A 7,695-nucleotide genomic window follows, 5' to 3' on the forward strand; every position below is an offset into this window, starting at 1 on the left:
AAGTATAGTGCTCAGTTGTTCACTATTAGCTAAACAGTACTGTTTTTGTTTTTTTACCTCCCAGAGAACGTACTCGGTTACTAACGTAACCTCGGTTCTCTCTAGAAGAGGGAACGAGTACTTGCGTAAGATATCTTACGCTAGGGGAAAACCTCTTTTCCTCGAGATATTGAAGCCAAAAATTATCCTTAATTTTGCAATAATGTAAAACGCATTGCAGCAGCATGCAGACATGGGCGAGACAGCTCGCGCGCCCATTGGCTGCTCTGCGGCAACTGCACCAGCCTATCAATAGAGGCTCCTCATGACGTCAGAACCAATGAGGGCGCTTCGCGCCCATTACGTCATGTCCCGCCGAAATCGGGTGGGGCCAGGGCTATAAATACGGCCCAGAGAGGCTGGTTTGGTCAGTTTTTCATCGCTGAAGCGAATCAGAACATGACGCATGCACGGCAAGATACGCAAGTACTCGTTCCCTCTTCTAGAGAGAACCGAGGTTACGTTAGTAACCGAGTACGTTCTCTTACGAGAGGTCTCTCGTACTTGCGTAAGATATCTTACGCTAGGGGAACACAATGTAAAACGCCGTGCGTGCTTGAGACATAACACTAAAGTCCCAAGGGCAGGTGCCCGGGGCTCATACAGTGCCTAATCACAAGGGACTCACAGAGAATCCGGGAAGAGGGGCTAGAATAGCATCATTCCTGTGATATTGAGCTCTGATAAGAGCATGTTATATCAAGTGTTCCACACAGCCAGGGCGAACTCAGCCTGGACTGGTAAATATGGGGGACTTACGTACTGCCCACAGAAGTATATAGGCGATCAGTGATCGACGCTCTAGCAGTTTCAGCATCCCGAGCCGATAGCATCGGGCGGGCAATACTGAAAAATTAAACCGAGAGCAACCTAGCTTGCAAAGCGGGAACCTTGAGGTTATAAAACCTTATAAATGTAGACGGGGAGGCCCAGCCTGCCGCCATACAGATATCTTGCAAGGCAATCCCACTGGACCAAGCCCACGACGAGGCCATGCCTCTTGTGGAGTGCGCTTTGACACCTATCGGGCATTTGCAGGCCCTTGGATGTGTAAGCTAGCGCTATAGCATCAACTATCCATCTGGATAGACTCTGTTTTGACGCAGCTAGTCCCTTAGAACGTCAGCTGAACAAAACAGAGAGCTGCTCCGTCTGTCTGAAAACAGACGAGCGAGACACATAGGCTCTTAACGCCCTGACCGGGCAAAGGAAGCCTGCGTCCCCTTCCTCCTCAGATACCAGCAGGGCCGACAGGGAAATAACCTGTGCCCTAAACGGTGTGTTGAGGGATTTAGGAACATATCCGTGCTTTGGTTTGAGTATGACTCTCGAGTCATTCGGCCCAAACTCCATACACGTCATGCTCACTGAGAGCGCTTGCAAATCCCCTATGCGCTTCACTGAAGCGAGAGCCAGAAGAAACACTGTTTTGAAAGACAAGGGTTTCAGGTCTATTGACTGTATTGGCTCGAATGGGGCACCTTTCATGGCTTCCAGAACCGTGGAAAGGTCCCAAACGGGAACTGAGGGTGGTCTGGGAGGGTTCAGCCTCTTAGCTCCTCTAAGGAAGCGAATGACCATATTGTTCCTTCCTAATGACTGGCCAAGCGGTGGTTCAGCGAACGCTGCTATGGCCGCCACATACACTTTGAGCGTGGATGGGGTTCTGCCCTTATCCAGAAGCTCTTGTAAAAAAAGGGAGAGAACCTCCGGCACCCCACAGCGTGAGGGTGAGGTGCCACTCGCTGTACACCAGCTAGTGAACACAGACCATTTTGAGGAATAGAGCCGCCTCGTAGATGGAGCTCTAGCCTGCGTGATCGTGTTTAACACTCCCGCTGGGAGGTTAACGGGTACCCGTTGATGGCCCACACATGTAGGGACCAAAGCTCCGGGCGAGGAGATCCCTCCTCACCGGTATCGGCCACGGGGCGGGACTCGTCAGCTGCATCAGGACTGGAAACCAGACTTGGTTTGTCCAAAATGGGGCGACGAGTAGCACTGGGCATCTGCTCTCCCTGATTCGCCCTAACACCTGGGGTAGGAGCGTGACAGGGGGAAACGCATAGAGCGGGCAGCGGGGCCAGCGTGAGCCAGCGCATCCCTGCTCTTGGAGAAGAATTCCTGACAATGAGCGTTCTCTTGAGGCGCAAATAGGTCTATTTCCGCTCTGCCAAATGTCCTTCATAGCATTTTGACTGTCTGTGGATGAAAAGACCATTCTCCTGTCGGCAGATTGTTTCTGGACAGTCTGTCTGGTCCCACATTCAGATGGCCGGGCACATGCGCTGCCCTGAGCGAGCGCAGGTTGTGCTGAGCCCAGACCAGGAGGCGTTCCGTCAGCCTGTGAAGGATTCTGGATCTGATACCTCCTTTGTGATTTATATAAGCCACCACTGACATGTTGTCCGAACGGACCAAGACGTGGTGTCTTTTTTATCTGGGGACAAAAAACGCCTCAGCGCGTTGTCGACTGCCATCATTTCCAGGCAGTTTATATGCAGAAGCTTTTCCCGTTCCGACCACTGGCCGAATAACGGTCTGCCCTCGAGCAGCGCTCCCCATCCCGAGGTTGAGGCGACCGTAGACACCAACTTCACACTCGAGGAAGTCCCCAGGCTTACACCTGACCGGTACCAGTCGGTCACTGTCCAAGGTTTCAGAGCTGCGACGCATTTCTGATCGACCTTGAGGCGCGCGAGACCGGAGGTCCAAGCTCTGTGCGGCGCGCGCTTTCAACCAATACTGCAGCGGGCGCATGCGAAGCAGACCCAGCTGAAGCACTGAGGATGCTGAAGCCATGAGACCCAGCATCCTTTGAATCTTCTTGAGCGGGACTAAAGTGCCGTGGCGAAAAATCTCTGTCATGCGCTGAATACTTAGTCTGCGCTGCGGCGACAGCTGTGCTGTCATAGACAGCGAGTCCAGATCTGTGCCCAGAAAAGATATTTTCTGACTGGGAGACAGTGAACTCTTTGCCCAATTGACTGTGAGACCTAAATTCTCGAGGTGATCGAGTAATATGGTCCTGTGTTCTATGAGCTCCGCTGTGATCGAGCTAGAACCAGCCAATCGTCCAAATAATTCAGCACTCGTATGCCTCGGAGCCTGAGGGGTGCGAGCGCTGCATCTATGCACATCGTGAATACGCGAGGTGCCATGGATAGGCCGAATGGCAGGACTGTGAACTGATATGCCTGGCCCTCGAAGGCGAATCTCAAAAATCGCCTGTGACGTGACGCTATTTGTATTTGAAAATAAGCGTCTTTCAGATCTATCGACATGAACCAGTCCCCTTGGCAAATTTGCGAGAGGATTTTCTTGGTCGTGAGCATTCTGAACCGTCGTTTCAGAAGTGCTTTGTTTAGTCGTCTTAGATCTAAAATGGGTCTGAGACCCCCGTCTTCTTTTTTGGTACCAGAAGATATCTGCTGTACATGCCCCCTTCGCTCTGAGCTTGTGATAGGGGTTCTATAGCCCCTTTGCTCAGTAACTTCGCTATTTCGGCCCGAAGTAGGTGTGCTACTTCCTTTTTCACCGTAGTATCGATTCGCGCCGCTTTGCGTTGCGGGCGTGGACCGAACTGTAGCGAATAGCCTCTTTCTATAATGTCTAGCACCCACTTCGAAACCCCGGGTAGCCTTGCCCATGCGTTTGCACGAATGGCTAGGGGTTGAATGCGAAGCGCGCTCTGGTCGCTCAGCGACAGAGGGGCTTCAGTGTGCTGCAACATAAGCTTATGACATTTGAGGCATGGAGCGCGCTGATAACAGCGGGCAGATTGCCCGCGCTCGACTCCTCTGCGGTGGTCAATCGAGAGGGGGAGGGCTGGGCGAGTCCCGTAAGACCTGTTATATCTATGTGTGAATGTGGGCGTGGGATAGCGGGCACATTTACAACACTGAGAGCATTGTCTGCCTGAGCAGAGCGAATGCATGTTGGTTTCGTTTTACAGAAACCTTGAGACATGCAGAACGTAGTGTTTGTGGGCACTGGGCAGTGGGCACATTTACCACATTTAATGCGCAATCGATCTGGGTCGATTTCATGTGCGCGAGCCCTGTGTGACGGGCTGTGTTTCTGTGTAGGAATGAGCACTGGGCATTTTGTCTACACTCATAACACCATCGGCCGTGGTCGGAACACCAGAAAATACACTCTATGGGATTTATCTGGGTAGCCGTAAAGCGGCGTTTGTGTGCAGGCAAGCGGGCTGTGTCGCCGACGTGTTTACTGCAGAATACACTGGAACAGTCGCATTTACTGGAACTGAACGAGCGAGAAGTTGCCATAGAAACAGAGAGCGTCAACACGCTGGCGTTTGTTTGCAGGTGTGCGTGTATTACAATAGACTCGTCCACTGCAATATTGACATTTTCCAGAGAAATGTGTGAGAATGGAGGTAGTGACGCACGGAAACCATAGAAACGGTGCTTGGGTGCAGGCGAGCGGGTTGTACAACGCGCTCGTTGGCTGCAAAAATACACATCTGCAGTCGCCTTTTCAGGGAACTGACAGAGCGAGCATTGACGGCAAAAATCTATTTTTTTTTTATTTTTTTTGCCGGTAGACCCGGGGATCAAACACGGGTCTCTCGCGTGAAAATCTGAGAATCTGCCACTGGGCCACAGGGGAAGACACAAAGGCTTTTATATAGCGCGAATATTATCAGAGAAACCTGTGTTTCCGTGTAGGAATGAGCACTGGGCAGGCAGTGGGCATTTTGTCTACACTCATAACACCATCGGCCGTGGCCGGAACACCAGAAAATACACTCTAGGGGATTTATCTGGGTAGCCGTAAAGCGGCGTTTGTGAGCAGGCAAGCGGGCTGTGTCGCCGACTAGTTTACTGCAGAATACACTGGAACAGTCGCATTTACTGGAACTGAACGAGCGAGAAGTTGCCATAGAAACAGAGAGCGTCAACATGCTGGTGCGTGCATTACAACAGGCTCGCTCACTGCAGTATGACATTTCCAGTCGCCCGAACTTCAGAGGGGAATGAGAAATAGAATTCGGCCCGGCCGCAGCGGGGCATTAACACTCTTTTCTCCTTTCGCCAGTGACGCACGGGAACCATAGAAACGGTGTTTGGGTGCAGGCGAGCGGGTTGTACAACGCGCTCGTTGGCTGCAAAATGCACATCTGCAGTCGCCTTTCAGGGAACTGACAGAGCGAAGCATTGGAGGCATAATTAATCTGCCGTTAGACCCAGATTCGAACTCCGGTCTCTCGTGTGAAAAACCAAAGATTCCGCCACTGAGCCACAGGGGGGAACACAAAGGCTTTCAGATGCACGAGCATATAATAGCGTCAATATGTTTTCTTCCGCTGGTGATTGACGCGTGAATGGGGCGCAGAGGCAGGGTAGCTTTCTTGTACGTAAAGAAAAACTAACCCCGACCGTCCGCTTCCAGCCTCCCCTGTGAACGGCGCATTTTGCGCGGCTCGAACAGAGGGAGAGAGAAAGCTAGCCCCGTGACCGTCCGCTCCTGACATCCCCTGTGAACGGCGCGGTTTGCGCGGCTCGAACAGAGGGAGAGCAGGTATCATCCTCCAAGCAGGCAAGGCAAGCGGGCGCACCGGCGAGCTTTGCGGGTTGGGGGGGAAAGGGGGCGTCTTGAAAAAGACGCCCGGCTCTTTTAGTGCAATGAGAGTGTGTGTCGCGGCGGCGAACACACACACATACACAAAACACAGTAGAAGAGAAAAGGATATGTACGCCGGAAAGCGTCAGCAGAAACGGCGACTGAAGGCGGCGAGATGTCGACCAGCAGCTTCAGATGCACTAATCCCGCTGGGTGCTTGACTCAGACGGCGCGGCTTCCTCTCAGGATCCAGCGATGCGAAGGCCCGCTGAAGAGATGAAAAACTGACCAAACCAGCCTCTCTGGGCCGTATTTATAGCCCTGGCCCCACCCGATTTCGGCGGGACATGACGTAATGGGCGCGAAGCGCCCTCATTGGTTCTGACGTCATGAGGAGCCTCTATCGATAGGCTGGTGCAGTTGCCGCAGAGCAGCCAATGGGCGCGCGAGCTGTCTCGCCCATGTCTGCATGCTGCTGCAATGCGTTTTACATTATTGCAAAATTAAGGATAATTTTTGGCTTCAATATCTCGAGGAAAAGAGGTTTTCCCCTAGCGTAAGATATCTTACGCAAGTACGAGAGACCTCTCGTAAGAGAACTAGTGGTAACACTTTATAATAACGTTCAGTTGTAAGTCATTTATAAGTGGTTAGTTAATGATGAACTAATCATTTACAAAACATTCATAAATGATTAGCAAGTGATATACTAACACTTTATGTATGTTTTGTAGCTTCAGTTATTAGTCATTTACAATTGATTAGTTAATGATTAACTAATCATTTACAAAACATGACAATGTGGTTCATAAATGTTTTTTTGTATGTTTTGCTCACATCAGGTGCACAGTGGTTAAAGACTCCATGTGTTTCAGAGAAGACAGCTGTCTATACCCTCACCAGTCAGCACTTACACTGCAGTACACACTACAATACACTACACTACACACTGAACTACACACTACAGAAGACAGCTGTCTATACCCTCACCAGTCAGCACTTACACTGCAGTACACACTACACTACACACTACAGAAGACAGCTGTCTATACCCTCACCAGTCAGCACTTACACTGCAGTACACACTACACTACACTACACACTACACTACACACTACAGAAGACAGCTGTCTATACCCTCACCAGTCAGCACTTACACTGCAGTACACACTACAATACACTACACTACACACTGAACTACACACTACAGAAGACAGCTGTCTATACCCTCACCAGTCAGCACTTACACTGCAGTACACACTACACTACACACTACACTACACACTACAGAAGACAGCTGTCTATACCCTCACCAGTCAGCACTTACACTGCAGTACACACTAAACTACACACTACACTACACTACACACTACAGAAAACAGCTGTCTATACCCTCACCAGTCAGCACTTACACTGCAGTAACAAAGGTACTACACACACTACACTACACTACACTACACACTACACTACACACTACAGAAGACAGCTGTCTATACCCTCACCAGTCAGCACTTACACTGCAGTACACACTGCAGTGTTCAACACCTGTTATAGATGATGTGTAAACGCATGAATAAATCATTTACAACACGTTCTGCATCCCCAATCTAAAGTGTAAACTATTCATCACTTGTAAATGTGTTACACATCATCCGCAGATTACCACTTCAAGAATCAATAAGGCATAAGATCTACGAATATCATCTACAAATTATGTGTGTAGTGATGAATAGTGAACACATTTACAAGTGATGAATAGTTTACACTTTAGATTAGGGGATGCAGAACGTGTTGTAAATTATTTATTCATGCGTTTACACATCATTGTGTTGAACACTGTTACTTACCTGTTACAAATGATCTGTACGTGTGTACAAGGCATTTACAACACTTTCTGCACCCTCTAATTGCTACATACATTAAAAAAAATATATATTTATTAAACATTTATGAAACACATATTCATGTTTTGTAAATGATTAGTTAATCATTAACTAATCAATTGTAAATGACTTATAACTGAATCTACAAAACATAATTAACATATCACTTATTAATCATTTATGA

Source organism: Leuciscus leuciscus (genome assembly GCF_965113295.1).
Source record: "Leuciscus leuciscus genome assembly, chromosome: 20".
Taxonomy (NCBI): Eukaryota; Metazoa; Chordata; class Actinopteri; order Cypriniformes; family Leuciscidae; genus Leuciscus; species Leuciscus leuciscus.